At 37.5% G+C, this 17,897-nt stretch overlaps 2 non-coding genes and 3 pseudogenes across 2 annotated transcripts; 2 read left to right on the plus strand and 3 right to left on the minus strand.

Annotated features, from left to right (window-relative positions):
• Window positions 1-2,913: 2,913 nt before the first annotated feature.
• LOC126409428 (acetyl-coenzyme A carboxylase carboxyl transferase subunit beta, chloroplastic-like) lies at window positions 2,914-4,476 on the minus strand (annotated as a pseudogene).
• Window positions 4,477-5,023: 547 nt separating this feature from the next.
• Window positions 5,024-6,605, minus strand: LOC126409434 (ribulose bisphosphate carboxylase large chain-like; annotated as a pseudogene).
• A 420-nt stretch (window positions 6,606-7,025) lies between these two features.
• LOC126409429 (ATP synthase subunit beta, chloroplastic-like) lies at window positions 7,026-9,043 on the plus strand (annotated as a pseudogene).
• A 7,116-nt stretch (window positions 9,044-16,159) lies between these two features.
• Window positions 16,160-16,232, plus strand: TRNAT-UGU (transfer RNA threonine (anticodon UGU)). Its single transcript has one exon. It is a non-coding gene; the product is annotated as a tRNA-Thr (tRNA).
• A 1,271-nt stretch (window positions 16,233-17,503) lies between these two features.
• On the minus strand, window positions 17,504-17,590 carry TRNAS-GGA (transfer RNA serine (anticodon GGA)). Its single transcript has one exon. It is a non-coding gene; the product is annotated as a tRNA-Ser (tRNA).
• Between the last annotated feature and the right edge of the window lie 307 nt (window positions 17,591-17,897).

Consider the following 17,897-nt stretch of genomic DNA (forward strand, 5'->3'; position numbering starts at 1 on the left):
TTGATGAATCCTTCTAGAATGTTCTTTTCTTGAATATCATTCAAAAAAGTTTCGGATTGGCTGGTATTCCACCAATTAGTCACCCAAGGTTCCATACTTTTATTAAATGAGAGAGAAATTCCCCAAGGCAGAAATACGATAGATGCAAGATATGGTAGGGGATTCAATGCTTTCTTTTTCGTCACTTCCAATCCGTGAATTGTTAATGAACCTGATTCATTTGTTGACTATGTCTGATATTTGTATGATGTATGAAGCACGAGTTCTATAACGAGGTATGGAACCTATGGATCTATTTTCCATTGTGTAATTGTTTAGTCCTTGTCTCCAGAAATGGAATAAGGGTTAATTTATTTCGAATGCGGAGGTAATGAAATAGTGGCCCCAGACATCTCAATCGGTCAAATTCGGATCAATTGCATGTTCATTTGGTCTTTTTGATGAATGCCAGAAAGAAGCACTTGAAGTAACAAACATGAATATTATTCGTATTTCGAGAAAAACTCTTTGTTATATCAATCAATTATTTCGAATTGTTTCACTGATTATCCACATCCCAGGAATAATCGAGGGATAATTCTGAAAAATACCGATGATGAAATCCGAAATAGTCGGCAAAACGGGAGTGGTTCTAAAAAATCCAATTGTTTGGTCATCAAGAAACAAGCATTAAGAAAGATGAATAAAAAGAAAGGTGACAAAAGAGGGATAATTTACTGGGTATGATCCATCTTATCTTCATCTATTCTTATCTTCATCTATATATAATGTAATGTATTGATTCGAAATATTGGTCCTAAAATCCTAAAATATGGATTCTGTACTCTGACCTGATATATGTGATGAATACATACTTATGAAACTTGTTAATAATATGAAAATGAAAGAATTCAGTGGAATTTCATACGCATGAAAAATAGTTTTGATGGACTAAAATCACTTCATGGTATGATTGTTCCATAAGTCCACCTGCTCCATGGTACGCAGGACATGGTATTTCCATCGGGATGTGGGAAATAGGATTTAACTAAATGTTTTCATCAAAGGAGCGAAACATCAGTTATAGTTATATTAAAAGAAAAAAAGAAAAAGGGATTCTTGGGTTCCCTCCCTCTCCCTCGTGACGAGGAGCACTCATTCCTCGATTTCTTTGTTTCATTTCAAAATACTTCAATTGGTACGCGCAAAAAATAGGCCGATTCGGCAGCTTTTTGTTCAATTTCTCGTGGAGTTAAATTCTCATCGGTACGCGTCAATGGAATGTCTCCCCGGCCCCCAATTTCCATATAAAGGACACGGCGAGGAAAAAGACCCTCTTTCACTTCTATTCTGATCGAACGGATATCTCTTATACGGAATCGAAAGAAGATGCGACGATTTCTTCCAGGAAATCCCCAACGAAAAATACACACTATTCCTTCTTTTCTATCGAATTTGTCATAACCGCTACCTACACTCCACAAAATTGTGCACCACAAATAGGAGCTAATGAATAGACCCGCGATACCGTAGAAACACATTACGATCCCTTGTGGAAAAAAAACGATTTGCTGAGATGGGAATAAGGATATCAGATTCCTACCAAAATAACTGGAAGTTCCAACCAATAAAAATCCTAGTGAACCTAAAAAAAGGATACAGGCCCAGCAGAAGTTACTTATTTTTCTAGAACCCGTTATAAGTTCTATCCATATATGTTCTGATCGCCAATTCATACTAGATTAGATCGAGTTTCATTCTATTGGAATTGAGAGAATCATCAAAATGAGTTTTTTGGCTCCCAAAGTAACTTTCATCCGCTAATACTATCACGATGTAAATCATCAATCAGGATTCATTCATCAAATCAGTTAGATAGAACTAACATCTCCACCCATTCAAACTAGCATCACCCTCATTCATATGATCTAGATATATCTATTTACATATCATTATCATACATAATATATATTCCAGATATCCGATCGACCCGTTGAAATAAAAGTCGAGCTATAGATGCATAAACATGGATTGATCCATATGATCATCTATTTACATTTGTGGTTTGTGTCCGAAGTCCGAAGCCGCATGTCGTACCATTCCCATTAAATGAAATGAAAATCTGTATTATGATCCAAAGATTGAAATAAATTGATGAGATTGGAGCCCATCATATCTAGACAATCTTGTTTTTTGAACATGGAAAAATAAAGAAACCATTGCAATTGCCGGAAATAATAGGCCTACTAAAGGCACAAAAATAGAGGGTAAGTTGAGATCTGTCATAGAATCGGTGCCTCGGTGTATTTAATTGATACTTCTCTTTGTTATAAAGATATCTATTATAATTATATATTATAATTATAAGTATATAATATAATATTCTAAGTTATTAGAATATGAGTGCAAAGAATGTGGATCTAAACTAAATAGAAATTAGTGTACTTACCCATCCTTTTCCGGGAAATATATGTATGAGAAGAGAATCTTATTATTCTTATTCCTCCCTTATGTTTCTAAACAAATTTCTTCTCAAGGATTCGTTATAATTTGATCCAACAAGGATTCATATTACAAATGTATGATTCTCGGGAGATATAGAAGTGTTGCATATTGATTTCTATATCTTAGTTAGGTTGGAACATTTGATATGTAACAAGGGAAGGGGCTTTTTGGATTTCTCTAATTTGGATTTCTCCGAAGGAAAAAGACACTACTTTGATCTTTTATCCTGCTCTGTTGCTAAAGGGTCCGTCCCTGATCTGATTACTCATTAGTAAAGGTAGGATAAAAGAAAAGATGGATCTGGAGAAAAAATCCTCTGAAACTTCTGATTCTTACTACTTCACTACAATTACAAATTGTCTTTATGCCAGCAAAGAAAGCTCCATCCTTGCTACTTCAATTCTGATAAACGAAATGAACTACTTTTTGCCTACAAATAACTAAATCTATCGCTCTACTACTTTTTTGACTTGAATTTCTTTGGTTCAAGTTCAAGGGCGGGGAAAGAACCCATGGAACTGAAATAACTCACTCGGAACACCTTTTAAAAGATTACGCGGTACGATTGGATCAAATAAACCCTTATTGAATAAATACTCCGCTACTTGTGAACCCTCAGGTACTGTCTTCTTCAATGTTTGTTCAATTACTCTTTTACCCGCGAATGCAATGTAAGCATTGGTTCGGCAATAATGATATCTCCCAACATACCAAAACTGGCTGTCACTCCACCAGTTGTAGGGATGTAAGGATTGATACATAGAATAATTTTTATTTGATTGATAATTGTATAAAGCGGAAGATATTTTAGCCATTTGCATCAAGCTCAAACTTCCTTCTTGCATGCGCGCTCCTCCAGAAGCACACACCATAATAACTGGAGAGATCTATCAGTAGCATACTCGATCAAACGTGTAATTTTCTCGCCTACTACGGATCCCATACTACCCCCATGAACTTAAAATCCATAACACCAATTGCTATAGGAATACCATTGAGTTTGCCTATGCCTGTTTGAACAGCCTCAGCCAAACCCGTCTCTATTTGATAAGAATTGATACGATCCCTATAAGGTCCTCCTCAGAATGAAATTCAATAGGGTCCATAGAGACCATGTTTCATCCATAGGGCCCAAGTGCCTGGATCAATCAAAAGTTCGATTCTATCTGAGCTACTCATTTCAAGTGGTATCCACATTGTTCACAAATATTCATTTTTGAACTAAAAAATTTCTTATAATTTAATCCATAACAATTTTCACATTGAACCCATAAATGTCTGTATCTTTTATTTCTATCTAAATCATTATGTCTTCCGAAATCACTGTCACTAACACCACTAGTTTTAGATTGGAGCTCCCACGGTCACTACCCCTTTCACTATCGCTACAAATGTAACTATAAATGTAATTGTCACTTGAATTGTTGCTACCATTTGGAATGCAACTATCCATATTGGTTTCAGAACGAATATAACTGTCAATGCAACTATTTATGTGACTCTTCCAACTATGCCTAGTATCATACACGTAATGATCATAATAGCGATTGTAACTCTTAGACCCATTATTTAGATTCAGATAACTAGAAAATAAACTTTCTAGTTCACCCAGAAAGTAACTATCAGTGTCAATCTCAAAAATCTGATTTTCAATATCGAAATATATGGAATAACTGTCACCATTACTATCCCTAACCCAAAAAGTCTCACCAGAGATGAGACTCCAAACGTCCTTGACACCGCCCAAGTTGAGTAAATAATCAACATTACTGCAACTATAACTGCCCCTACCACTCCAACTATTAACGTTTTCTCACTATCATTTATAATGGGTTCTTCACTCCCGCTGGTATTTCCAATAGGGCCAAGACTCGCACTTAGTCCACACCTGCGCCCTAAATCCTCATTAGACAACATTGAATTTAACCACCATTTTCCATAAAGCCCCTCCGCCTCCTGTTTGGAAATACAATACAATATATGAATAGTCATTCGCTGAATAATCTACTATTTCATTTCCGATCGGAATAAGCATATGGATCCAATTCTTAGGATTATTATCTCATACTCTAATACTAATAATAAGAAGTGAGTATTGAAAGAAATGATTCCTTTTTGTCTTATGGAAGCCGGAGTATCACTCACTACACTATCACTATATATGATATAATGGAATCTTTTCTTCACTTCAATAATAAATTAAATAAAGATCAATTAAAACAGAGGTTTTCTCCCATGTCGTAGACAAATACTCATTAGAAAGATAGAAAGAAAGATCTGTTCCCTCCTCTGAATAATTTTGTATATATTATGAATATTAGTTTCTATTGAAACATGGAACGAAAAGGACAATATACGGATGAGTAGAAGGAGTTGTGACCCTTAGCTTGATCTATAGTCCACAACTAGAGAGAATATCAAATGATCCGCCAATCCCGAGGATCCATGGGTTCATTATGGATCCAACAATAGAAAGATTGAACTCTTTAGTTTTAAAGAGAAGATTTAATTTTAGATCTTGCTTGCATACTGCATAGCATACGTATGTACATATTGATATATGCAAATACATAGGAGCCTTATTCTTTAGTTGGTTCGGCTCAATCCTTTTATTTAGTAAAAGATTGGGCCGAGTTTAATTTTAATTGGTGGAACGAACGGGAATCCGAATCACTGAATTACAAGACATCCATTGCTTCGAATTCAAATTTGATCTCTTTCCATACCTCACAAGCAGCAGCCAGTTCAGGACTCCATTTGCTAGCTTCACGAATAATTTCATTACCTTCACGAGCAAGATCACGTCCCTCATTACGAGCTTGTACACACGCTTCTAAAGCTACCCTATTAGCTACTGCACCAGGTGCATTCCCCCAAGGTGTCCCAAAGTTCCTCCACCGAACTGTAGCACGGAATCATCCCCAAATATCTCGGTCAGGGCAGGCATATGCCAAACGTGAATACCCCCTGAAGCCACGGGCAGAACACCTGGCATAGATACCCAATCTTGAGTGAAATAAATACCGCGACTCCGGTCTTTTTCAATAAAATCATCACGTAGTAAATCAACAAAGCCCAAAGTGACATCTCGTTCCCCTTCCAGTTTACCTACTACGGTACCAGAGTGAATATGATCCCCCCAGACATACGCAACGCTTTAGCTAGTACACGGAAGTGAATACCATGATTCCTCTGTCTATCAATAACTGCATGCATTGCGCGGTGGATGTGAAGAAGTAGGCCATTGTCTCGGCAATAATGAGCCAAGCTAGTATTTGCGGTGAATCCCCCTGTTAAGTAGTCATGCATTACGATAGGAACTCCCAACTCTCGGGCACATACCGCCCTTTTGATCATTTCTTCGGATGTACCTGCAGTAGCATTCAAGTAATGTCCTTTAATTTCACCTGTTTCGGCCTGCGCTTTATAAATAGCTTCGGCGCAAAATAAGAAACGGTCTCTCCAACGCATAAACGGTTGGGAGTTCACGTTTTCATCATCCTTGGTAAAATCAAGTCCACCACGGAGACACTCATAAACCGCTCTCCCATAGTTCTTTGCGGATAACCCCAATTTTGGTTTAATAGTACATCCCAATAGGGACGACCATACTTGTTCAATTTATCTCTCTCAACTTGGATTCCATGAGGTGGCCCTGGAAAGTTTTAGAATAAGCAGGAGGAATTCTCAGATCCTCCAGACGTAGAGCTCGTAGGGCTTTGAACCCAAATACATTACCCACAATGGAAGTAAACATGTTAGTAACAGAACCTTCTTCAAAAAGGTCCAAAGGATAAGCTACATAAGCAATATATTGATTTTCCTCCCCAGCAACAGGCTCGATGTGGTAGCATCGTCCTTTGTAACGATCAAGGCTGGTAAGTCCATCGGTCCACACAGTTGTCCATGTACCAGTGGAAGATTCGGCAGCCACCGCAGCTCCTGCTTCCTCAGGCGGAACTCCAGGTTGAGGAGTTACTCGGAATGCTGCCAAGATATCAGTAGCAAGGGTTCATAATCAGGAGTGTAATAAGTCAATCTGTAATCTTTAACACCAGCTTTGAATCCAACACTTGCTTTAGTTTCTGTTTTGGTGACATAAGTTCCTCCCCACAACTCATGAATTAAGAATTCTCACAACAACCGGGTCTACTCGACATGGATTAGGCGTGAATGAAACCTTTCACAGCAATCCCTGACAAAATTCTCAACTAATATCAACTAATTAGAAATTGAAATGCTTCATTAGTGGACCATAGTATTTGATTCGTCAAATGTATCATTATTGTATACTGTTTCATATGTATGGCGCAACCCAACCCCTTTTCTCAAGTTCCTAATTGGTCTCCTTCTGCTTTTTTCGTTTTTTTATCTATTTATCTACTAAACAAACCAATTAATATAATAAAAAATTGACTCTTGACAGTGATATATGTTGTATATGTATATCGTATATGTGAAAAAATATACAGAATACAAAATGGAAAGAAGACTAGGCGAAAATAAAAAAATAAGGAAGATCAGCGGATGAGATATCAATAATGACTCATAAATCAAGTTCGGGTTCGAATTCCATACATTATATATATCCATATATATATAATTCTAGATGGGATTGTTTCTCTTTCTAATGATAGATAAATGAAAGACTTCCTCATGATCCTTATTTACCTACTCGTACTCGATATTTCGAATATCGATTGGGTTGGGTGAACTTGAAAATTCATTCATTGAATCAAATCAGTAAGCGATTGAATTGGATTCGATTGAATAGTACCAACAAAATCGAGCGCTAACTCCCATTTCTTATTGAATTAACCGATCAACTTGCTATCGTACATTTTCGGTTCGGTAATATTCGCAAAAACTTTAGACATAGTTCAGTTTTTTATGAGAACAAATCCTACTACTTCTGGTCTCGGAGTTTCAACACTTGTGGAAAAAAATCAGGACGTATCGCTCAAATCATTGGTCCAGTACTGGATGTAGCTTTTTCCCCGGGAAGATGCCTAATATTACAACTCTTTGGTAGTTAAGGTCGAGATACCGCAGGTCAGGAAATTAATGTGACTTGTGAGGTACAGCAATTATTAGGAAATAATCGAGTTAGAGCTGTAGCTATGAGTGCTACAGATGGGCTGACGAGAGGAATGGAAGTGATTGACACGGGAGCTCCTCTAAGTGTTCCAGTCGGTGGAGCCACTCTAGGACGAATTTTCAATGTTCTTGGAGAACCTGTTGATAATTTAGGTCCTGTAGATACTCGCACAACATCTCCTATTCATAGACCCGCACCCGCTTTTACACAATTAGATACAAAATTATCAATCTTTGAAACGGGCATTAAAGTGGTGGATCTTTTAGCGCCTTATCGGCGTGGGGAAAAATCGGACTATTCGGGGAGCCGGAGTGGGTAAAACAGTACTCATCATGGAATTAATCAACAACATTGCCAAAGCTCATGGGGTGTATCCGTATTCGGCGGAGTAGGAGAACGCACTCGTGAAGGAAATGATCTTTACATGGAAATGAAAGAATCCGGGGTGATTAATGAAGAAAATATTGCAGAATCTAAAGTAGCTCTAGTATATGGACAGATGAATGAACCCCCGGGAGCTCGTATGAGAGTCGGTTTGACTGCCCTAACCATGGCGGAATATTTCCGTGATGTTAATGAACAAGACGTACTTCTATTTATTGACAATATCTTTCGCTTCGTTCAAGCGGGTCAGAAGTATCTGCCTTATTAGGTAGAATGCCTTCCGCCGTGGTTATCAGCCTACCCTGAGTACAGAAATGGTTCTTTGCAAGAAAGAATTACTTCTACTAAAGAGGGATCTATAACTTCCATTCAAGCAGTTTATGTACCTGCGGACGATTTGACTGATCCTGCTCCTGCCACGACATTTGCACATTTAGATGCTACTACCGTACTATCAAGAGGATTAGCTGCCAAAGGTATCTATCCAGCAGTAGATCCTTTAGATTCAACGTCAACTATGCTCCAACCTCGGATTGTTGGCGAAGAACATTACGAAACTGCGCAAAGAGTTAAGCAAACTTTACAACGTTACAAAGAACTTCAGGACATTATAGCTATTCTTGGACTGGACGAATTATCCGAAGAGGATCGTTTAACCGTAGCAAGAGCGCGAAAAATTGAACGTTTCTTATCACAACCCTTCTTCGTAGCAGAAGTATTTACTGGTTCTCCAGGGAAATATGTTGGTCTCGCAGAAACAATTAGGGGTTTCAACTGATCCTTTCCGGAGAATTAGATAGTTTTCCCGAGCAGGCCTTTATTTGGTAGGTAATATCGATGAAGCTACCGCGAAGGCTATGAACTTAGAAGTAGAGAGCAAATTGAAGAAATGACCCTAAATCTTTGTGTACTGACTCCTAATAGAATTATTTGGGATTCAGAAGTGAAAGAAATCATTTTATCTACTAATAGTGGCCAAATCGGCGTATTACCAAACCACGCCCCTGTTGCCACGGCCGTAGATATTGGTATTTTAAGAATACGCCTCGACGACCAATGGTTAACGATGGCTCTGATGGGGGGTTTGCCAGAATAGGCAATAATGAAATCACCATATTAGTCAATGATGCGGAGAAGGGTAGTGACATTGATCCGCAAGAAGCTCAGCGAACTCTTGAAATAGCTGAAGCTAACTTGAGTAAAGCAGAAGGCAAGAGACAAGTAATTGAGGCGAATTTAGCTCTCAGACGAGCTAGGGCACGAGTAGAGGCTATCAATGCTATTTCGTACTAGCTGATCTATCGTACTAGCTGATCCACATAATCCATAAGAATCAAAAGTTCTGTTTATACACCATATTGGATTCCGTACAATCAAGTAGAATCAATCTGATTGATGTAACGAACAAGAGTAGTGAGCGGGATAGGAATAAGGGAAAGATACAAAATCAATAAAAGAAAAGGGGTAGAAAAACTTATTAGATGCCATTCATTGACTCCGGTACCTAATAAGTTCTACCTACTATTGGATTTGAACCAATGACTCCCGCCGTATGAAAGCAATACTCTAACCACTGGGTTAAGTAGGTCATTTATCATCACAAAGAGAAAGAATAGAGCGCATCGTATCGGGTATTTATTATTTATTATAGATGGAATATGGCTTCTAAGCAATATCAATCCTTGGCAGGAAACGGATTAGGGTATCGTGTTAGATCATGTAATATCTTCTTGACAAGAAATGATCTATATGATAAGATATCTATCACAAGGGCTATAGCTCAGTTGGTAGAGCACCTCGTTTACACGTGCGCCAATGCTTTTCAGGGAGTTCATCATGCAATCAAAGAAATTGATCTTCTCTTATTGAAATGAAAGATTGATGTCTTACTCCATTGATTCGAGAGAACAAGAGAACAATAGCCTGACAAGTATTGGGTTCGATTCAGTTCCAATTCGGATACGAAATAGAACCAACCATTGATTTATCATTGATAAGGTGAATACCCAGTTAATTCAATGTTAGGCCTAATGAGTTAATAGGACCTCAAAATAACCTCCTTTGTCCTATGAACTTTGAGGTGTATGAAGTATCATATTTACGCTTGAAGCGGAACGACAGGGACTCTATTGAGGTTGATCTAGGCCTAAGACAGACCTACGTCAAGGTAATCCTTTGAAACACTTTGGTATTGCTCCTGGATCAGAATATAAATAAAGAATCAGAGCACATGGAGCCATCTCGTTATCTTCATATAAAGATAAAATATGGTGGACTAACTGATTGATCCATCAGTTGATGAAAGAGCCCAATGCACAAAAATGCATGTTGGGTCTTTGAAACAGTTCGAATCATTTCGATAATAATCAGTTTGATCTGTTTACCGAGAAGGTCTACGGTTCGAGTCCGTATAGCCCTATACCTATATAATATATTATTTGATTGATGTATTGTATGCTTTGTAGAGTAGAATTTGTACCCATTTTATCATCTCATTAGCGCGGCCTATGGCCGGTTGGCCATATAAGGCCATATAATATATAAATAAATATAAAGAAGGCATTCCTGCGTGTACAAGAGATCCCTAGGGATCTCAAAGTTCAAAAAAGTTTATTCCATCCAATAGGCATTTTTCCAATATCGAATTACATACGACCTTTTCCTCTTTTACTGCCCATGATGAAAGAGTGATTGATGCGCCTTAGGTATACCTAATCGCATTCAATCAATGAAGTCAAAATAATAACATGAGGCTAAAACAAACCTCCAACCCGGCCCAACCAGATAGTAGTAAGTGGCACGGATCTAGGACCTATTCTTGGATTTGTGGAAAAGAAAAGCCAGAGAAAAAAGAAACTCTTTCGTCAGTTTCGGTGTGAAATTGTATTCATATAACTGGACTAGCAAAGTCAGTAGTTAAGTAGTCATTTTCTTTGTACAATACTAATTTTTTGTATCTGAATCTACTCCAATTGCTCACCATTTGAATTCTACCAATTCATACTTTATGCAAGAAGATTAGGGTCTTTGGGCTTGAAGAGTTATGAATCTCTAGACCTAGATTCATCGCCTTTTTGTAAAACAACAATCAAAATTCATTATCTCTGAAACAATGAATTGATCTTAGTCTTATTTAATGAAAGAAATGTATCGACGTTTATTCTCTCTTCTATTTCTATGGTATAGGTTGGTTTATAGAATTAGAACCAATCGTTGATAACGCACGATTAGACCAGAAATCTTTTATGGGATCACTTCACTTATACTTATGTTATGATTTATGATTTAAACTAAACGATTCCACTATCGGCCACGCTCCGCCATGTGGGATGCTGCAAAAAACTCCTTTTTTGATTGCCCTGAAATCTAACATCTTGGTCTCACTAGGGTTACTCCATTAACAAAACAAGGATTTGAGTCAATCCAAATCGCGTAGCACTAAGAATTGGTCCGAAATGGAGTGACTTTTCAAGACGTCTAACTTTAACTAAATAACTCAATAGGGGTCAGGTAATCCTATAATGAGTTGTTTCTTATGTTATATGTAAATGTAAGGGTTCCTCAGAATTCAACGGATTGAGATTGAATCAATTAAGTATGAATCTGTACAAGGAAAAGAGGAATCTAATCGGTTCAAGCATTCCGTATCGAATTCATAGAAGATTCTACGCTCGGATCTGAAATGTTAATGAACAGAATAAAGGAATCCGCCAATGCTGCTAAGTCGCATATGTTATGCCGTAACTGTGGAATCATAAATACTGAACCTAGACATTCTATTGCATCTCACTATTATACTAGAATGAAAATCACTAATGACTATTAATACTAATACATAATAATAACTTAACTATATAACTATAACTCTTAAATAAAAAGAAAAGATAAAAAACTCTTTATCTAAAGAAATTCCATTACCAATAAGTTCTAGTATTATAGTAGTTATATGGAGTTATTGTATGGTATATTAGAAAATGAATTGTTTTTCAGATTAATGAAAATGAATAAGTTTCAATTCATTAGAATTGAGAATGAATTCATTCGTTTTATGGGAACCTGAGGAAAAAGAAAAATGAGAATTATTCGTTATTCTTATACTTATAATATAAGAGCATGATATGCCTACACCACACCAAGAAATAAGAAATATAATATAAATAAGTAAGTGGGTAAATAAGTAAGTGGCTTCTGTTAGATAAATCTTGAAACAAGACATGACCCACATAAAACAAACTATGTGGTTCGATCACAATCAATTCTTGTTTCGAGTAAGCAGTTGGAGTTATGGATAAATTGACAATTACAATTCTAATTAATCAATGAATTCGGTATATTCTACATTCATAGGAGTACATCTATGTTTCTGCTTTACGAATATGATATTTCTGGGCATTTCTAATGATATCAAGTGTTATTCCTATTTGGCATTTATAATTCCGGGGTTTAGCCCCAATTAGTGAAGGACCAGAGAAGCTCTCCAGTTATGAATCGGGTATAGAACCAATAGGGATGCTTGGATACAATTCCGAATCCGCTATTACATGTTGCTCTCGTTTTGTTGTTTTGATGTCGAAACGGTCTTTCTTTATCCATGGCCGTGAGTTTGATATATTGGGCGTATACGTGTTATAGAAGCTTTGATTTCGTGCTTATCCCAGTTGTTGGTTCAGTTTATGCATGGCGAAAAGGAGCATTGGAATGGTCTTAGCTCCTGAATATTCAGACAATAAAAAAGAAGGAAAGGGTTCCATTGAGACAGTTATGAATTCTATGGAGTTTCCGCTCTTTGACCGAACAACCCCCAATTCAGTTATTTCAACTACATTGAATGATCTTTCGAATTGGTCAAGACTTTCCAGTTTATGGCCGCTTCTCTACGGTACCAGTTGTTGCTTCATTGAATTTGCCTCATTAATAGGCTCCCGATTCGATTTTGATCGTTATGGACTGGTGCCAAGATCAAGTCCTAGGCAAGCCGACCTTATTTAACAGCCGGTACAGTAACAATGAAAATGGCTCCTTCTTTAGTAAGACTATATGAACAAATGCCTGAACCAAAATATGTAATTGCTATGGGAGCCTGTACTATTACAGGAGGAATGTTCAGTACCGATTCTTATAGTACCGTTCGGGAGTCGATAAGTTAATCCCCGTCGATGTTTATTTGCCAGGCTGCCCACCTAAACCAGAGGCAATTATAGACGCTATAACGAAACTTCGTAAGAAGGTATCTCGAGAAATCTATGAAGATAGAACGGGGCCCAACAGGAAAATCGATGTTTTACTACTAATCACAAGTTTCATCTTGGACGCAGTACTCGTGCTGTAAATTACGATCAAGGATTACTCTATCAATCGACATCGACTTCAGAGATACCTTCTGAAGCATTTTCAAATACAAGAGTTCAGTATCTTCTCACGAATTAGTGAATTAAATAGGATGTTTGTGCAGAATAACAAACGGTGGATCAATCTTCATAAATTTCATCGTCAATGTCAAATACTCATATAAATATGTGGGGAGATCAAGAAGATGCAGGGTCGTTCATCCGCTTGGCTAGTGAAACACGAGCTGGTTCATAGATCTTTGGGCTTTGATTACCAAGGAGTAGAGACTTTACAAATAAAGCCCGAGGATTGGTACTCCATTGCTGTCATTTCATACGTATATGGTTACAATTATCTACGTTCCCAATGTGCCTACGATGTAGCACCGGGTGGATTGCTAGCTAGTGTGTATCATCTGACGAGAATACAGTATGGTGTGGACCAACCGGAAGAGGTATGCATAAAAGTATTTGTCCCAAGGAGTAATCCTAGAATCCCGTCTGTTTTCTGGATTTGGAAAAGCGCCGATTTTCAAGAACGGGAGTCTTATGATATGTTGGAATCTCTTATGATAATCATCCACGCATGAAACGGATTTTGATGCCCGAAAGTTGGATTGGTTGGCCCCTACGCAAGGATTATATTGCCCCTAATTTCTATGAACTACAGGATGCTTATTGAATGATAAGAAACTTATCTTAGCTTACAAGACTCAAGAAGGAGTATTTTTACGTTCTTTCTCGTCTAGATAGAGTAACTGGACTCTCATGTCATTCGTATTATGATGGGATAAAAAAGGGGGGTTCGAGGTTTATTTATATATAATTAATTCGAGTAAATTAATATTACCCAATATGCAATGCAAAGTATCATATCCATTGGGGATGGCGGAGCCAATAGGATGAATCAAAAGATACATCATGAACTATGTACCGCGCCCATCACTTAGATGGGCCCCGGAAAGCAAAAAATGTGGAAGGGGCGAAAAAAATGGGAAAATTAAGAAATGAAAAGGGATCAGATTGGATTTGTACTGGATCGGAAATGATCTTTTCTATTCCTACCCCTCAACCCTCTGAACAGACGAGACTTCTGTGTCTTTCAGACAACTTCGGATATGTATGGAGTATTAACATGAGCCAAAGGAAGGATAGTAGGGACAAACAAAAAAGAAGAAGGAATATATTCCTTTGCCGATCCACAAGGGTCGGGATGTATGTTGTAGATACCTCGATGAATAACTACTAGACTATGAATGTAACGAATATGTATTGTATCCCGATCCATATTCATTTTCTCTTTGTATATATACATTTCGATACATTAACCATATGCCAGGAACCAGATTTGAACTGGTGACACGAGGATTTCAGTCCTCTGCTCTACCAGCTGAGCTATCCCGACCGTCCTCTATACATTATCCTACTGGAGGACATGTATCTGTGTCAATTAATTTAAAGGTACTAAAGAAACATTACAAGTCCTGGATTTCTTTTTCTTTGGATTTTTTTAAACCTTTATTTGTAAGGGATATGAACTATGAATGATTCAATAATGGGATTCCTTGTATATCCTTGTATACAAATAATACATATACATATGTTATGGTTATGTTCGTTTGGACATATACTGCATTTAGCTGCTGAAGCAAGAGAGAAACTGCTAGGATCCGTTTGTCAAAGAGTCGAGCGAATGAATATCATATATAATTTGACCCGCTTCTAATTTGGAAGCGCTGGCGAAAAAAGAGGATAAATGTTTAGGTCGTAAACTAGGCATTTCTTGGGACTTGGGATAGAGGGACTCGAACCCTCACGATTTCTAAAGTCGACGGATTTTCCTCCTACTACAAACAAATTGCATTGTTGTCAGCATTGACAGGTAGAATGGACTCTATCTTTATTCTCGTTCGATCAGTCATTTCTCTCCCAGCCTTATACTCTGGAGTGAATGATTTTATCACTGAATATTTTATTTTTCTTTCAAATTGGAATCGATTCAGAACACAAGAGTTATGAACTAATTATTAATATATTTCATATATATTAATATATATAAATAAGAAAATAAAAAAAATAAGGATTCGGGTTGTGATTAATCGTTTGATATTTCAGTTGATATTTCAGTACATAGGATCATCCCCTCAGAGTTCCGATGGATAGATTCTTCTACCAACCCCTCAACCCCATTCGTTGGAACAGCTTCCATTGAGTCTCTGCACCTATCCTTTTTTGATTCTCGCTTTCTAGGAAAGGAACCCTTGTTTTCTGTAAACAGGATTTGGCTCAGGATTGCCCATTTTTAATTCCAGGGTTTCTCTGAATTTGGAAGTTACCACTTAGTAGGTTTCCATACCAAGGCTCAATTCAATCAAGTCCGTAGCGTCTACCAATTTCGCCATATCCCCCTTTCTTTCTTTTGAGGCCGGGACCCTATTGTGATTCCATTCCCCTCTTTCCTTTCTGTTAGAACCATTCAATTCATTAAATACCGATCCGATATCGGAAAAAATCCTATTTTAACCCTTTCAGCTCTACCAGACCAGTGTTTGGTTCAATCAGAACCAGAAATGATTCTATCATTGATGTATCCGCAATTCAATATGGATAGCTATATCCCACATATATCTGCCTCTCCTCCGCGCATTTTCCCTGCTCGATATGAAATAGTGGAACGGTCAATATTCTTCTTCTTTTCCTATCTTTACGAATAAAATCAGAGGAGTGCATAATCTCATTATGATCCAGATTGCATTCTTAGGCTAGATCCGTTATAACTAAATAGACTAGCTTAGCTATAATAAGCTAAGATCACAGCAGCTTACTGAACTAACTCACTATTTTATTTTTATGTTATGTGAGTTGAGCCCGCTTAGCTCAGAGGTTAGAGCATCGCATTTGTAATGCGATGGTCATCGGTTCGACTCCGATAGCCGGCTTTTCCTATCGATTTTTATCCATGATTGATAATGTCTCCTTGAGATAAAGGAATAGTGAAAAGACTCTTCCCTTTTTTCTTCCAAATCTCGGGTTCCCGATCTATTATGTCTATGTCGCAGGAACTTACATTCCAATTCAATTATGAGTAAAAAACTTATTGGAGCAGTTGTATCTCTATAGAACAAATCGTGGGATACTTACTTACCATGTATACATATATACAAAATAATACGGGTATTGATACAATTCATCTAATTTCTCTTTTAGCATTAGCACTTCAGTGGGTTTCGCTTTGTTTATCGTTTAGTTCAGTCTTAAGGTTTATCCTATTCTTTAAAATAAGGAGTCTTTATGTCTCGTTACCGAGGACCTCGTTTTAAAAAAATACGCCGTCTGGGGCTTTGCCGGGACTAACTAGTAAAAAACCTAGGTCCGCAAGTGATCTTAGAAACCAATCCCGCTCCGGGAAAAGATCTCAATATCGTATTCGTTTAGAAGAAAAACAGAAATTGCGTTTTCATTATGGTCTGACGGAGCGACAACTACTTCGATATGTTCGTATCGCTGGAAAAGCAAACGGTTCGACGGGTCAAGTTTTACTGCAACTACTTGAGATGCGTTTGGATAACATTCTTTTTCGATTGGGTATGGCTTCAACTATTCCTGGAGCCAGGCAATTAGTTAACCATGGACATATTTTAGTTAATGGTCGTCTAGTGGATATACCAAGTTATCGCTGCAAACCCCGAGATATTATTACTACGAAGGATAAACAAAGATCCAGAGCTTTGATTCAAAATCATATGGATTCATCCTCCAACGCGGAATTGCCAAAACATTTGACTCTGCACTCATTGCAATATAAAGGGTAGTCAATCAAATAATAGATAGTAAATGGGTCGGTTTGAAAGTCAATGAATTGCTAATCGTAGAATATTATTCCCGACAAACTTGAACCTAAAATACCCAGCAAAGGTTAGGACAATTTTGTCCCTTTTTTCGCTGAAAGAAGTAGAGGGATTTGATACGGATTTTGATCCCATTCACGTATCGCAAATGGATCAGCAGTGATATTTTCATTCACTGTCCGCTCTTTCTTCCCCCTCTTTTTGTTCTTTTCCTTTTACGTATCACAGCACAGTAATTAGGAATAGAAAAAAATCTCTATAAAGAAAGAAAAGAAGGGTCTTTCTCTTCTCTTAGAATAACGGTATCAATTGGTATTTGATACATTGTGTGGTTGGTAACGTTGGTGAATTAGATGAGGATACGGAAAGAGAGGGATTCGAACCCTCGGTAAACAAAAGCCTACATAGCATTTCCAATGCTACGCCTTGAACCACTCGGCCATCTCTCCTACATAACCTTATCTTATTAATTATGACCCAGAAACCAAGTGAATAGCGAGTCACTCATATTATTTAGTACAGGTACGACCGATCCATTATCATATCAAACTTTTTGTCAAGGAACGATCTTCCTTCAAGTTTCGAGGGATAAAAAAGAAAAACGTATTCATCCTTGTCAAGACGACGGACGCTCCCATCTTATTGATATTTGATTTCTACCGGATTAAACCAACGGGTTGGAATGAATCAACCGATGGATCCTTTCCAGTTTCATTTCAGATTTTTCAAAATAATCCCTCCCATGAGCTATGGATC

This window comes from Nymphaea colorata, unplaced genomic scaffold, assembly GCF_008831285.2.
Source record: "Nymphaea colorata isolate Beijing-Zhang1983 unplaced genomic scaffold, ASM883128v2 scaffold0257, whole genome shotgun sequence".
NCBI classification, from domain to species: Eukaryota; Viridiplantae; Streptophyta; class Magnoliopsida; order Nymphaeales; family Nymphaeaceae; genus Nymphaea; species Nymphaea colorata.